Raw genomic sequence first — 14,042 nt, forward strand, 5'->3', positions numbered from 1 at the left:
CAAACAGCCAGGTCCTTTCTAGTAGGTACTAACTACAGCTCCTGGCACTCAGATCATAGCTATTGTGTGTGTTCCTGTGTTCTGAATGTAATCAGTCTATTATATGCTGATTGTGGAAGCTCCTTTCTAGTGTAACTTCTTTTTGGTCATTTTGTCTTAAAAAGCATTTATAAAAGTAATACGAGCCCTGGCCGGTTTGGCTCAGCGGTTAGAGCGTTGGCCTGCGGTCGGGAGAGACCGGGTTCGGTTCCCGCTAAGGGCACGTACCTCGGTTGCAGTTTGTCCCTGGGTTGTGTGGGTGGCAACCACTCGATGTGTCCCTTTCACGTCGATGTTTCTCTCTCTCTCCCTCCCTCCCACTCTATCTGAACAAAATATCGGAAAAAAAAAAAAAGGTATACGAAGTCATTCAACATTTTAACATTGTGATTGTACTGTCTGTACTCTTTTATAACCAACCTTTTTTAATAACACATTGTGATAATTTCCCCATGTCTTAAGTATTCCTCTAAAATGAGCTTTTAAATGGCTGCCTGGTAGTCCATCATATGAATGTGCTATAATTTGCTTAATGAATGCCCTATGGGTTGGACATCTAGGTGGTAAATCATTTGTTACTATTATAAATAATGCTGCAGTGGACATCCTTGTATATAAACCTTTGTGCCTATTGATGATTATTTCCTTAGGACAGATTTCTAGAGGTGGAATCTTTTTACTTCTTTTTAACATGGACCATTTAGATCATCTTTGACTGACTTCCTGTAGCAATTAAAAAAAACAATTTTCACTGAACTCCTCTGAGGCTTCAAACTGCCCTACCTGACCCGAAGGTCAGGATCCTTGCCTAGCCTTGTGCCTAGGCTCCACCTCAGGCCAGTCCACAGACTGCTGCCTCGCCCTCCTCGCCCTCAGGTGAGCTCCACATCTCTGCTACCCCCAATCCCAGACCTAAGTTTCTTCTTTTACCTTCTTAGCCTTTTTCTCTTCACACCTCCAGCCCTGGAACTAGCAGCACTCGGAGCCCTCGAGCTATTGTTCCATACAACAGCTATTATTTATTGAGCTGTTACTATGTTCCAGACAATCTGCCAAACTTTGTACATGTATTATCTCTTTTAATCCTCATGTGCCTCTGTGCATGTACTATTTTTGTCTCCACTTTCCACGTGAGGAAACTGAAACCTTGAGAGAGAAAAACAATTTGCCCAAGGTCACACAGCTAATAAGAAGTAAAGCTGGGATGTAAATCCAGACTGTCTGGCTTCAGAGCCCACAGTCTTCACCACTATATATACCTTTTTCCATCCATGGTGTCAACAAGTTGTTCACAAATGCTCCCTCAGCATCCCATGGACATACACTGTGCCTTTATTCCAGTGGAAGAAGGGCAGTTCTCACATATGAATGGCAGAGAGGGATGCTATTCATCAAGGTGCCCTTTTCCTTTCCACTTCCTTGAATCTGTCCTCACCCCTTTCTCCAGGGATCCCACACCAGAAAACATTTCTTGCCTGCTCACTGACCAGCTGCCAAGATCCCAGAACGCCTTGCAGCTGAGCAGGTCCAAGTTATGACATATCCCTGTGACAGCTTCCCCACCCAGTTGGAAGAATTTGGATGCTACTTTCCCAGTCTGGATCATAAAGCTGTCGGGGAGGCATGCTATAGTAATGATGAGGGGATAGGCCGCCTGACTTCTGTTGAATGTCAAATATTGTTTAAAGTGGGATCAGATACATTTTTGCATTCTTGACTCTGTAACATTGCCATTGCCCAGAAGGTAGAGAAATAGCAACCGACCTTCCTTCTGATTTGATTCTGACCGTGACTAAGAACTAGGTGATGGTGTGACAGTACTCAGATAAAAGACACTGTCAGCCTGGCATTAATACCAGCCACGGAAAAAAGTGACATGCTCAGAGACCTTCCCTCGACTGTAGGAAATCTGAGTTAGGGAAGTATGATCATCTAATTAAGGATTCCAAAGGGAAAGATGGTTTGTGGCAGGTGAGATTCTGAAAAATGAAGTTTCACATTTTTCTGCATGACTTGGATGAAACTGGAGTAAGCAAGCTTATCAAATTTGTTGATGACAGGCTGTGATGGGCAGCTCCTATGAAAGCTAGAATAAATATTCAAAATTATCTCAGCAGACTGGAATGCTGGGTTTAAACCAACAAGATGAGATTTAGCAGGGGCAGATGGAAAGTCGAATTTAGATTGAAGAAATTAATTACTCAAGTTCACGAGGGGGTTAGGGGTGGGGCAGACTTGATTTGGCTGCAGATCCTGAGAGAAAGAGCCGAGGAGTTTAATTGTTCGCAGGCTTCATAGGAGCCGGAGGGTGATGGGACTCCTTACAGCACCGTCTGACATGGCACTCAGAGAAGTGCCGGGTCCAGACTGGGTTCTCTCTGGTCACTGTGTTCTCATTTCTGAACAGGAATTTTAGAGGGGCCGATTCAAGTGTGTTCAGTGGAAAGCATCCAGCGTCAGGGTGTCGGGGAACCCAGACGCAGAGGATCTGGCGAAGGCAGCTTGTCTGTTAAGAGAGGGAGAAAACCCTGGAGGTCATGGTGGCTGACTGACTGCAGAGGAAACAGGACTTCCTATAGCAGAAAACCAAGCTTGTAATCTTGGAGAACCAGGAGACTCCAGAGTGAAAAGTATAAGAAGCTGGGTTTTATAGAGTGAACATCTTCCCAACCAGATGGGTTCCTAGTGAAACAGCACCAGCTGGCAGTCCCGCTGCTTGAGATGCTGTTGGGGCCTCCTTCCCCTAAACAGGTGATCAGCCCGACAGCACACCTCCATCTCTATGTAGCCCTGGGTCTGGAGAACACGGCTTTCTTTTCTGATTGCTAGTCTAGAGCAATGGTTCTCAAAGAGAGGCCCCCGACTGGAGCATCAGCACTGCCAGAACCTTTTAGTTGCATTCTTGGGCCAAACCCCAGACCTACCAACTCAGCAACTCCTGGGGTGGGGCCCAGCAGCCTGCACTTTAACCAGCCCTCGGGGCCATTCTGATGCATGCTGAAATGTGACTCATGCTTTAGACCACACTAGGTTGTTCTTTCTGTTGCCAGATGCTTGAGACACCTCTACAACCTGCAGTCCTTTGCCGAGGAAGCTGTGTAGAACCTTGGAAAGAGTATGGACTTGGGGCTAAGAGGAACTTGGGTTCAAACCAGCTTGAATGGTTTTTGGTTGTGGTTTTTGTATAAGTCCCTCTCCGAGCTTCCTTTTTGTACTGTAAAATGTGGGAGGCCTCCTTTAAGGGAGGATTAAATGAAGTAGCATAGCTCATGCGCATGCCCACTAGAGTATCAGGTCATCTTGGGATGGGTCATCTTATGAGCATCAGAGTTGCCTCTTCTGCAGAAACTTCTCTTTCCAAACCCCTTGAAGAGAGGAATGGGTGTAGGCTCCTTTGTGTTCCTTCACAGCACCCACCAGCATGGTGCTCCCTCAAGTGAGGGCTTGGTTAACTTTTGGGCCAATGGTTTCCTCCATTCCTGAACAATGGAGAGCTAGAGCCACCTTCTTCCCCAACCGTCGTCCTCCTGGGACCCTGTGAGTGTGAGCATGAGCATGTTCATGCCTCCAGTGGACCTGGGTCTTGCCAAACTATGAGTCTAGATTCACTGGCCTCCATTTGCAATTCTGTCTGTTAACGCCACCAGTGAAAGGTCTTGGGGCCAGACCATCTCACTACAGCCTCTAACTTTAAATGGGTAAAAAGCCTGAGTTGCTGGTGTCAAGCCAGGTGGGAATGCGAGTGGGCCCTTCTTGGTGCTGTAAGATGCTGCACCTGTCCCTGCTGAGTGGTCAGCTGGTGGAGTCTTGAGTTCCTCAGAGACAGAAAGCTCATCTCCCCACAGGGTGGCCCATTCAATTTTGGGTTAGCATGTCTAATAGAAGATTCTTATATTCCCCTGTGGGCACCATCTCTCCCCCTGTGTGGCTGTTCAGGCATACCCAGTCACTGCATACTGGAGTTTCCAAAGACTGCAGACCAATGCCTTCACCTCTTCCCCACTTCCATAAGTCCTCCTCTGACTTGTCTCACCATCTCGGGGCACGGGATTGAACACCCTCTCACTTGTCCTTTTATTATTATGATGATTATTATTTTATTGATTCTAGAGAGAGAGGAAGAGAGAGGGAGAGAGAAACATCGATGTGAGAGAAAAACATCAATCAGTTGCCTCCTGTACATGCCCCGACCGGGGATCAAACTGCAACTTGGGTATGTGCCCTGACTGGGAATCGAACCCATGGCATTTTGGTGTATGGGAAGACACTCCAACCAACTGAGCCACACCAGCCAGATCATTTTATTTTGTTTTGTAATTATTTATTTTTAATTGACTTCCACTTGTCTTAAATTGAGGTCATCAGGACCAAATCGGGCCCTCTAGGTGAGGCTGGCCAGCACACCAGCCCCAGTCCAGGCGCCAGACCTGCCATCAGTGCAGCCTCAGCTCTGCCCTGGCTGTCTGCGGCAGCCGCACGGCCCTTCTGACTTGTACTGAGCTTGCAGCCAGCATAACGTTGCTCAGTCCCATCTTCTAGTTTGTCTTTGTGCTTGTATTAGTTTGCTGTGGCTGCTGTAACAAAGTACCACAAGCTGGGTGGCTTAAACAACAGAACTGTATTCTTAGGGTCCTGGAGACCAGAAGTCCAAGATCAAGTTGTTGGCAGGGTTGGTTCCTTCTGAAGAATATGAGGGAGAATCTGTTCTATGCCTCTCCTCTAACTTCTGGTGGTTTTCTGGCAAACTTTGGCATTCCCTGGTTATAGAAGCATCACCCTGACATCTACCTTCATGTTTGCGTGTCATTCTCCCTATGTGCCCGTGTCCACATTTCCCTTTTCATACGAACACCAGTCATTGGACTAGGGCCCACCTTACTCCAGTATGATCTCATCTTAACTAATTATATCTGCCATGACCCTATTTCCAAATAAGGTCACATTCTGAGGTCCTGGGGGTTAAAATTTGAACATATGAGTTTTGGGGGAGCGATACCATTGAACCCATGAGTGCTGCAGCTTTTTTGGTCTTATGTTTGGGACTCTACATTTTTCCCGAATTCACTTTAGCTTGTCTAAGTTCAGTCCATCTCTCTAGCTGACTAAGCCATTTTGGATACTGTCTCTGACATTTAACATATCTGCTGTTGCTCCCAGGTTCAAATGCTTCTCATATATTGATCTAAGAGCTTGATAGGAGTTGCACACGGAGGAGGGGGGAGGTCAGTCCTCATACACTTCCTACCAAGGGGCCTTGATCCTCTGATGAGTAGTCTTGGGTGCGATTGTGTGACCAGCTCCATTACCCATTTGTTCTCTCACTTCCTAGCTCCCTTTTTCTAGCGTGTACACAAGAGTTTCAGGAAGAGCCTGTCGGATGTTTTCAAGATCAGTTACATGGGTGAATCCCATTTCCCTAGACGGCCAGCCTGGTGACCTTGTCAGCGGAGCTGAGTTTTGCCTGACAGGACTTTATTACTGAGCACGCAGTCTGCCGTGACCTCATCTCAGCTGCCTTTCCTAGGTGCCCACTGCCCTTCGTGTACAGTCTCCAGTAATTTTGCTCAGCTGGCACCAAGCTTCCCTCTCTGTGGTTCGCAGACACCACTTCAGACCCCTCTCGGAATGCGAGGATGGCGTGGCCGACCTGAGGCCTCCCAGCCCCCCAGCGCTTGCCAGGATCCTGTCAGGCTTCCTGTGAGATCCCCCCACAGCTGTTCTTGGCCTCATTTGCATGTTCCTGGTCCCTGGGATTTGTGCAGGGCCAAGTGGCTTGAGCTCATTCGGAGCAGCTGGAGCTGTTGCAGTCCTTTCCAGCTCCGGCTTGGGCCTCCTCGCACTCTTTCCTTCCGTGGAACCCCACCCCGTGCTGCAGAGGACAGCAGCCAGGCTGGAGACAGAGCTTCGGGGCCTGCCAGAGAAAAGTCCCCCAGATCTGTGGACACCACGTTAGTTACCTCTCTTAGTTACTCGCAGCATGCTTTCCCCTTCCAGCTCCCCCTTTCTCAAATTCCTCTCATTCCTAAATCTCTCCCTGTCTCCTCTCTATTCTTGCTCTCTGACTCCGTGAGGGTGAGTGTGTATACGAAGGTGCAGTGTGTGCACTGGAGGCTGCACTGGCGGCTGCACTGGCTTCGGGCGGGGGCATGAATTGGGCTAGATCTGGGGCAGGGAGGGATGCTTGGTGCTGAAGCCTCAGGTGCTCCGCTGAGGAGTCTGGCTTGGAAGGCAGCCTGGAGCTACATGGACCTGGGTGTCAATTCTGGCTCTGCCATTTCCTCATAGGCTGACTTTGGGCAAATTAGCTCTTCCCTCTGAGGCCCCGTTTCCTCATCTGCTAAGTGGCCGTAGTACCTGCAGAGGGGGTTTGTGGGAGCTGAATTAAATGAGTTCTTTTTAGTAAAGCAGGTCACCCGGAAAAGTTCCTGGGGCCTAAGGGTACCAAACGAACCAGCCTGCGGAGTGGGCTGGAGAGCTGGAGGCTGATGCAGTGGAGGAGAGGGGGCCACGAGGAGAGTGGGGAGGTGAAGTCACAGACTGGGCCCAGCGCGTGGGGTTGAGAGCCAGGACTATTGGAATGGAGAAGGAGTGAGTCTGAGAGAAACGGGGGAGGAAGAAGCCCCAGGACTCTGAGCAATTTGCAGAATGAGATGGAGTATTGTGAGGACTTCCTAACATTTACTGAGAATTTATGTTGTGCCATTTAAAAAGCTGCATGTATTTTAGCTCATGAAAGCCCTAAGAGCAGCTGTGACCTTTACCCCCTTTTACAGATGGGCTGACTGAGGCTCAGAGGTATTAGGTAACTAGTAAGCCAGTCCCAGGCTTCCAACTCAGGTGGGCCAGCTGCCGCCCAGCTCCCTCCTCCATCTGACCTAGGTGCTTTTCTGTTCCACTTCCCCTGCCCCATCACATCGCCTCCATCCCTGGCTCCATCCTGTAGAATTCTCACACCATCTTCTCATGGTTGGGGTGGGGTGGCGCTCAAGGCTCTGCCCTTCCAGGGACACTTCTCAGGGCACCTTCCATGGAGCCCAAACTCACACCCATGTCAGTCTCTCCCTCTCTCCATCAATCTGTAGAGGGAAGGATTTAAGTTAGACTGCAAGAAAAACTTCCTGAGTATGAACAGCAAGAGAAATTAAAACAGTTGATTGAAGGCAGCTCTGGGATGACATAGGTGGAGATGGACTGGGGTGCAGGGGAGAAGGAGGACCAGGACTTGGGGGAGATGCTGTGGCTCCTGCCTCCTGGATCTTTGGGACTAATGCTCATGGCTGCCACTCCTAATTAACCCGTGGCTTTAATTACACTTCACAGCCTGGTCCTGCTGGGAGAGAGGGTTGCTCTGAGGCCGGCACTGTGAATGTCTGAAGCGGTTTCCACTTCAGAAACACCTCTCCTTGGAGCAGGACTAGGGAGGAGGGCTCCTAGGGAGGAGGGCTCCACATAGGCCTGGGGCGTGATGGGCAGGGTGGGGCGGAGGCGGAAAGGAGCAAGGAGGAGAAGGCGCAGGTTGCCCTAGGGGTGACGAATGTTCCATCCCCAGGAAGTAATTCTGATGGAGTTGGCTTTGTATTCTCAATAACAGCTGCCATGTGTGAGGACCTACTGTGCACCTGTCTCTCATTTTAGTTCTCATGGAGGCCTATAGGGAGAGCTTAGCCCTCAATTTGCACATGAGGAAAAGACTTCAGCGAGGTTAAGAAACCTTCTTACACTGCACGATCATATAGAGGTAGAAGTGGAGGCAGGATTTGAACCCAGAGCACAGTGAACCTAAATCAAGTGCGCTTTCCATCTGACAGTGGGCCTCTCCCAGTAGCTGGCTGCCTGCCTGCAGTCTCCTATAGATCAGAGTGTCAGATGGAACCAGGGAAATGAAGCTGATGAGGGAGGAGAGTTGGAAACCAGGGGGTTGGAGCCTTTTGGGTGTGTGGTGCTTCTCTGACGGAATGCTGTTCAGAAGTGCTGTCGCTGCTGGAAAGCCGGGCTCTGGGTTCCTCGGGGTCATTCTGCGTCCTGAGGCGGTGGTAGGGAGGCTTTTATGGGAAGCCATCCCACCCTTTCATGTTACAGCCTTGATTCATGCCCCCCCCCTTAACTGGTTCCCAGACTGTCCCTCCCCTGTGCCCTCCCTGGGGCAGCAGCCTCCCAGCCACCTGAGCCCTCTAGTGCCCACTCCGAGGCCTGCACCTCTGTCCAGAGCCTGTGTCCTGGGCACTTTCGGAGCCTCTGGGAGGAAAGTTAACCTTGAATCACAGGCAATGTGTGCGTGTGTGTGTTGGGGGGGGGGTTCATTTCACCGAGGCCTGCTGCCCTACGGCGGCCTCACTCTTCATTCCTGTCTGAATTCAGATTGCCCATTCTTGGCAAAACTCCAGACTCCATCTCCTGTCTTCTTATATGCACAGAGCATCCTGGTAACTCAACGGCCAGGCTGAGCCCAGATGCCCCATGGTGTCCCGTGTTGGACCTGCACAAACCCGAGCTTGCTCATGTGACAAGGCTGGAGTGGGCGAGCTTATCTTGGATGCTCAACGTGCCTGACATTCTGCTCTCTAAACTCATGCTCCCTTATTCCCCATCCCAAGAGTTTTCCCTCATCTTATGAATGGGGAAACTGAGGCTCTGGCTGTTAACTGGCCCCAGGTCACACTCTCTATATGACAGCCGAGGGCTTACAGGGAAGAGGGTCAGCAGTTCCAGGCGAGGGGCTTACTAACCTCTGCCCCCTTCTGTGCATTTGGCATTGGCCTTTGGGCCTGCCCGCTGAGGGTAAGCTCCCAGGACAGATTGTCCATGACTGGTGTTCCTGCCCCTATCTTTGAGGGAATCCTCTGGCCTCAGTGACAGCCCCCTGGCTACATAGCCCAGCTGTTCAGGCTGAATCACACCCTATATTTGTCTTAGAGGTTTGGGGTGATGAGGCTGTGGAGGGATTTGGATAGGCTCACGTCTCAAAAGCACTGACAGAATCAAACCCTACTCCCCGCAGGCCTGGTGCCATCGGTATGGCTGCCTGTTGCCATGGTCTCCCTGCTGGAGCTGCAGCGTCCAGGTGAGGGACAGAGCTACGTTGATCTTTGGGTCCCTTTGCCCAGCCTGATGCCAGGCACCAAGGCCTCAGCAAATATGTGTTGAGCACTTCATGAGAGAGCTAACTTCAGAAGATATCCTGGTTTCTCTGCCCTTTATCTCTATCAAAGCATGGGTGGGACATGTTCGCAAAGAAAGGTCCTTGATTTTGTATCTCCAGTGTAGGGTGAGGAGTAGGTCCTGAACCCCTGCAGGACATCAAGGTCTCTGGTGAGTCTCAGTGGCAGGGTCCTCGGGGACAGCCACGGCGCCACTCAGTCTCTCTCACACAGGAATGTACATGTGAATGAGGCGGGAAACCTGTAAATGCAAGGGTGGGTGGGCATGATGTGCCAGGGGTGAGGGAACACATTCTGTGCTCTCTGCGTGTATACCTGATACATTCACAGGCCTCTCCCTTGTCCCATCTCGAGAGGGAGGCTTGGATCACTGAAACCTGCCGATATAACACAGTCCCCTTCCTTAGCCCGGAGTTCCTCTCCTTACAGACACCCCGCTGTGTGCTTTTCCCTTGAAGGCAGTCAGGAAAGAAAGTGGAAGCCTCTAAGCCCCCCTCCCCTGAGAGTGGAGCTGGGGTGTGGGTGCTTTACAAGCCTGGGTAAGAACGCCCTTCCAGCTCCGGCTGCAACGCTGCGCCTTGATTCCGTGCCAGCCGCTGGGCTGTAGAGCGGTTGACCTCCACAGCCCACGGGCCCACGTCTTCTTTGGCCTCATTGAAAACTTGGGTGGCATTGATGCGGTGGGCAGCACTGGGAAGCTCCGGTTTCCTCTGCCCAGCAGCTCAGAGCCACATCAAAAGTGCACCTGCAGTGGGGGCAGGGCACTGCCCCGCAGGCCATCCAGCTGCAGGCCCCCCACTCCAGCTGGAGGCTCAGCCCCAGGGCCAGGGAGACCCCTGCCCTGTTGGTCTGTATTCTCCCTGCCACTTGGATGGCCACACCTCTCTCCAAACAGGCCAGATTTGGCCCTTCTCCAAAAACCTGCACCCTGCTAGGCTGCTCCCTGGGTTATAAACCTCTGCTTTTTCTACGGGTTGCTGGGTTTTCAAATGTGTGGTTTCCCCCTCCCCTGAGAAGTGCCTTCAAATAGTTCTCTTTTTTAATTGTTGAAAGTATTACAGATGTCCCCCTTTCCTCCCCCATTGGCTCCCTCCTCCCCACTCCCACCCCCCTCCTGCTTTCTCAAATAATTCTTTAACAAATACCCACGAGTGCCTACGGGTACAGGCTGCTCTTCTCGGCTTGGGAGGGAAAGACCGACCAGGAGCCCGGGCCCTGTGGAGTTCCTAATCTAAGCAGGGGAGACAGAGAAAAAACAGTGAGCTCAATAAATCTTACAGTGTTTGAGAAGATAATAAACACGTGGTAGGATGGTGTCTTTTTTTAACTATCAGCATGCAAACACTTTGAATTTACCCAAAGCAGAGAGAATCACCTGTGAATCCCGTGTACCCCTCAGCGGGCTTCAGCAGTTACCACAGTCTGCCCATCTCCTTTCATCTGTTCTCCCGACTTCTGTTTATCCTGGAAAGTTTGTGAGCACACCCCAGACGTCATGTCATTTTATCTATGGATACTTCAGTGAGCATCTCGAGTGACAAGGATTTATTCACACTGCCAATAAACACCGTGCCGTTGTTGCGCCTAACAAAATGACAATAACTCTTTGGGGACTGTTTAGGCTGATTGTGTGCGACCACTTGGCTTTACTAGGTATTGGAAAGTGCCTGAGGACAAAGGTGGAAAAAGCTTCCAAAACTTGGAAACCAGGCAAGGATGGCTGCATGTCCTGACTACCTCACTGTCACCTAAGAGGTCCACCCAGAGGTTAATGCATTCTCTAGGGAAAGATACTTTTGCTTAACTTTCCATGTATTATTGATTAAGGGCCAGACTCTGTGAGTTTAGATGTTAACATATAGATTGATGAGATAGCATGGCTTCTTACCCAGTAGAAGTTCTTTCTGTCCAGCAGAAAAGCTGTCTCCAACAGTTACAGTCTCATTGCCCCGCGGGACATTAACCAGTTTTGTCTCTACTTAGCAAACTCATTTCTGCGTGCCTTTCTGGACTGATTATTAAGCCCCTGTTCTTCAGACTCTCTTGAGCTAGCGTTACCTCCCTCATTAGTGAGTAAAATAATTACACGAGAGCATTGTGAAAACTGCACTTTGACAGTGGCCTGTGGACTTTCTGGGTCTTTCCCTACTCCAGTCCACTTGCCTAGCGCCAACTAGATGTTTGTGGAATTAGATTCATACTTGACTTGGGATCTGTAGGGGCAGGTTCACGGTGTCAAGCCGAGAGGTGCTTAGCGGATGTTATGAGCTCTGGAATGAGGGAGAGGGAGGCCAAAGCAGGCCCCCTGGCTCTGGCCTCCCTGTGCTCTGGTCAGAGTGAGGGCAGGGGCGGGGTGTGTGACTGTGGGGCTCGTGAGAGTGCCCGAGGCCACTCTCAGCTGCTGGGAGCAAGGCCCTGCCCAGCTCTGACATTGAGTGAGGCGGAAGGAAGGGGGCAAGACAAGTGTGTGTGTGCCCAAGACGGTATGCTGACTTGCCAGTTTGCCCCCGTACTCAGAGTGCAAGGGTAACATTGTGGGAGGCTTCTTTTATGTCTAAAAATGACCACCCTCTGCTTCCACATGCTTTTCTGGGTAAGGGGTTCTCCTTTACATCCCACCCAGTTATAGCATCCAGTTTAGGCCCGGGGATGCAGAGGGGGCGAGAATATCAGAAAATGCAGCTGGGACCCGTGTGTGGTGAAAAGCAGCTGCCTTCCAATCTCTGAGGCTGTGTTTCTGTTCCGAGAACAGGGGTGGTGGTGGTGGTGGTAGGGTATTTCATGTTGCGGAGCTGATGAGGGGGTACGGATTGTCCTGTGGGTTCCAGGATTGAAGCCGTTGGGTGTGGAGAAACAAGTTCACCGTTCTGGCTCGCTCGGCCTCCTGAGCGCCGATTCCCCCAGGAAACCAAAGCAATGAGGGGTCAGCGCAGGCTTCGCCCTCAGTGACCCGCCCATGCTCCCACCTCGCCCAGCAATGCCCATGTTCTCTGCGGTACTAGCCAGGGCAAGCAGGCCTGAGAGAGTCATTAGCTACAAGGGATTTCCCTTTCAGTTTAAAGGTTGGATGTGTTCAATATTTTATTTAAATTGGCATGGAGGAGCTCTAATAACATCCTTTTCTATTTGGTGCTAGAGCAACTTTTATTTTATTTTTTTATTTTTTTATCCTCCCTGAGGACATTTTTTCCATATTTTTGTTCAGGTAGAGTGGGAGGGAGAGAGAGAGAGAGAGAGAAAAACATCGATGTGAAAGGGACACATCGAGTGGCTGCCACCCGCACGACCAACCAGGGCCGCGGACAAACTGCAACCGAGGTACATGCCCTTAGGGGGAACTGAACCCGGGTCTCTCGGGACCGCAGGCCGATGCTCTAACCGCTGAGCCAAACCAGCCAGGGCTAGAGCAACTTTTAAAAGTTATCTGTCTAATCAACGGGGAGGCACTATAGACGGGAGGGTAGTAGGAGAGGGGGGGCATTTCTTCTATCCCTGACTACAGTTTCACCCTCCGGACTTGCCATGCACTCCTGTCCTAGATGCCCGCTCCTCCTTCCGTTCATGTGCCATCCCCCAGCCATTGCTCGGGAGACATTTGCCAACCCAGACACTGGAGACGCAGATGAATGAGATGCTGTCCCCAGCTGGAGATGCTCTGAGCCCGGTGGACAGTGATCCTTCAGGCGTGAACATTCACATTTGTTGTGGGTTTTTTTTGTTTTGTTTTTGTTGTTTTATTTTTTTAGAGAGAGAGGAAAGGAGAGAGAGACAGAAACATCAATGTGAGAGAGACACATCGATCGGCTGCCTCCTACATGCCCCCTACTGGGGATCGAGCCTGTAACCCCAGCATGTGCCCTGACTGGGAATGGAACTGGGGCCTCCCAGTCCATGGGACGATGCTCAGTCCACTGAGCCCCACCGGCCGGGCTGTTGTGGGGTTAAGGCTCACAAGAACTGGGAGACAAGCCAGGATCACCCTGCTCCATCCCAGAAGAGGGAGCTGAGGCTCAGGGCGTGCAGGGCATCTCCCGGGACACGCAGACAGTGCTCTGTGGAGCCAGGACTGCGAGAGCCTCTGGGTAAAGGGCAGGCCTGTAATTTCTGGTCACACAGAGGCTGGTAACTAAAGGTCACAGGAGTTGGGGAGTGGCGTGTCAGAGGGGCTGAGGGCTGACTTGCCAGACGTGGTGACCCCTGCAGTGCAGGGCAGGTTCCTGGGACCCAGGTCTCCCTGGCTGGAGTGTTCCAGGGGTTGGGATGTTGTTCTCTCCCTTGCCTGAAGAAAGGTGAGAAGTATATATCACCGCCTCAGGCCGACCCCCTGGGGATTGCTGGTGACCAAGGAGCCCTGAGTCCCTGTCCCGCTCCTTTCCCCAGCCCTCTGCCAGGGGCAGTCAGAGGGGTTGGGGCTAAACATGACAAGAACAATGTCGCTGAAGAGGGAGACAGGACGGGGTGGTGAGTCAGTTACAGAAAGGAGCTTGTGATGTGGAAACCAGCAGGGGTGTCATTTAATAGGTGACAAGGAATGTCCTTCCTGGCTGGAGAGGGACCATGTTGTCTAGCTGATATTGCCCTCCCAGGACCTCGATGCTGTTGGGGTGCGGGAGGCTATGGGCAGGAAGAGGTTGGGTAGGGGAGCTGAGAGGCGGGTTGGCTGTAGTTCTAAAGCAAGAGCATCACTTGCTGGGTGGTGTGTGTCAGGAACTGCTGGGCCTTGCTGCTGGGAAGGTGGGTTTGTGCCTGTCTCCAGAAGGGGTGAGTGTCCAGAGCTTCTGCTGTTTCATGCTGGTCTTCCTGAAGGCAAGAAAGAGTACAAAAGAGATGACCTTGTAAAGCTCC

The 14,042-nt window shown here is 51.1% G+C and overlaps 1 protein-coding gene across 1 annotated transcript in view; it reads left to right on the plus strand.

Annotated features, from left to right (window-relative positions):
- Positions 1–14,042, plus strand: part of SEMA5B (semaphorin 5B) — a 111,819-nt gene that overhangs the window by 6,820 nt on the left and 90,957 nt on the right. The window lies entirely within an intron of this gene.

This window comes from Molossus molossus, unplaced genomic scaffold (assembly GCF_014108415.1).
Source record: "Molossus molossus isolate mMolMol1 unplaced genomic scaffold, mMolMol1.p scaffold_m16_p_5, whole genome shotgun sequence".
In the NCBI taxonomy this organism is placed as follows: domain Eukaryota; kingdom Metazoa; phylum Chordata; class Mammalia; order Chiroptera; family Molossidae; genus Molossus; species Molossus molossus.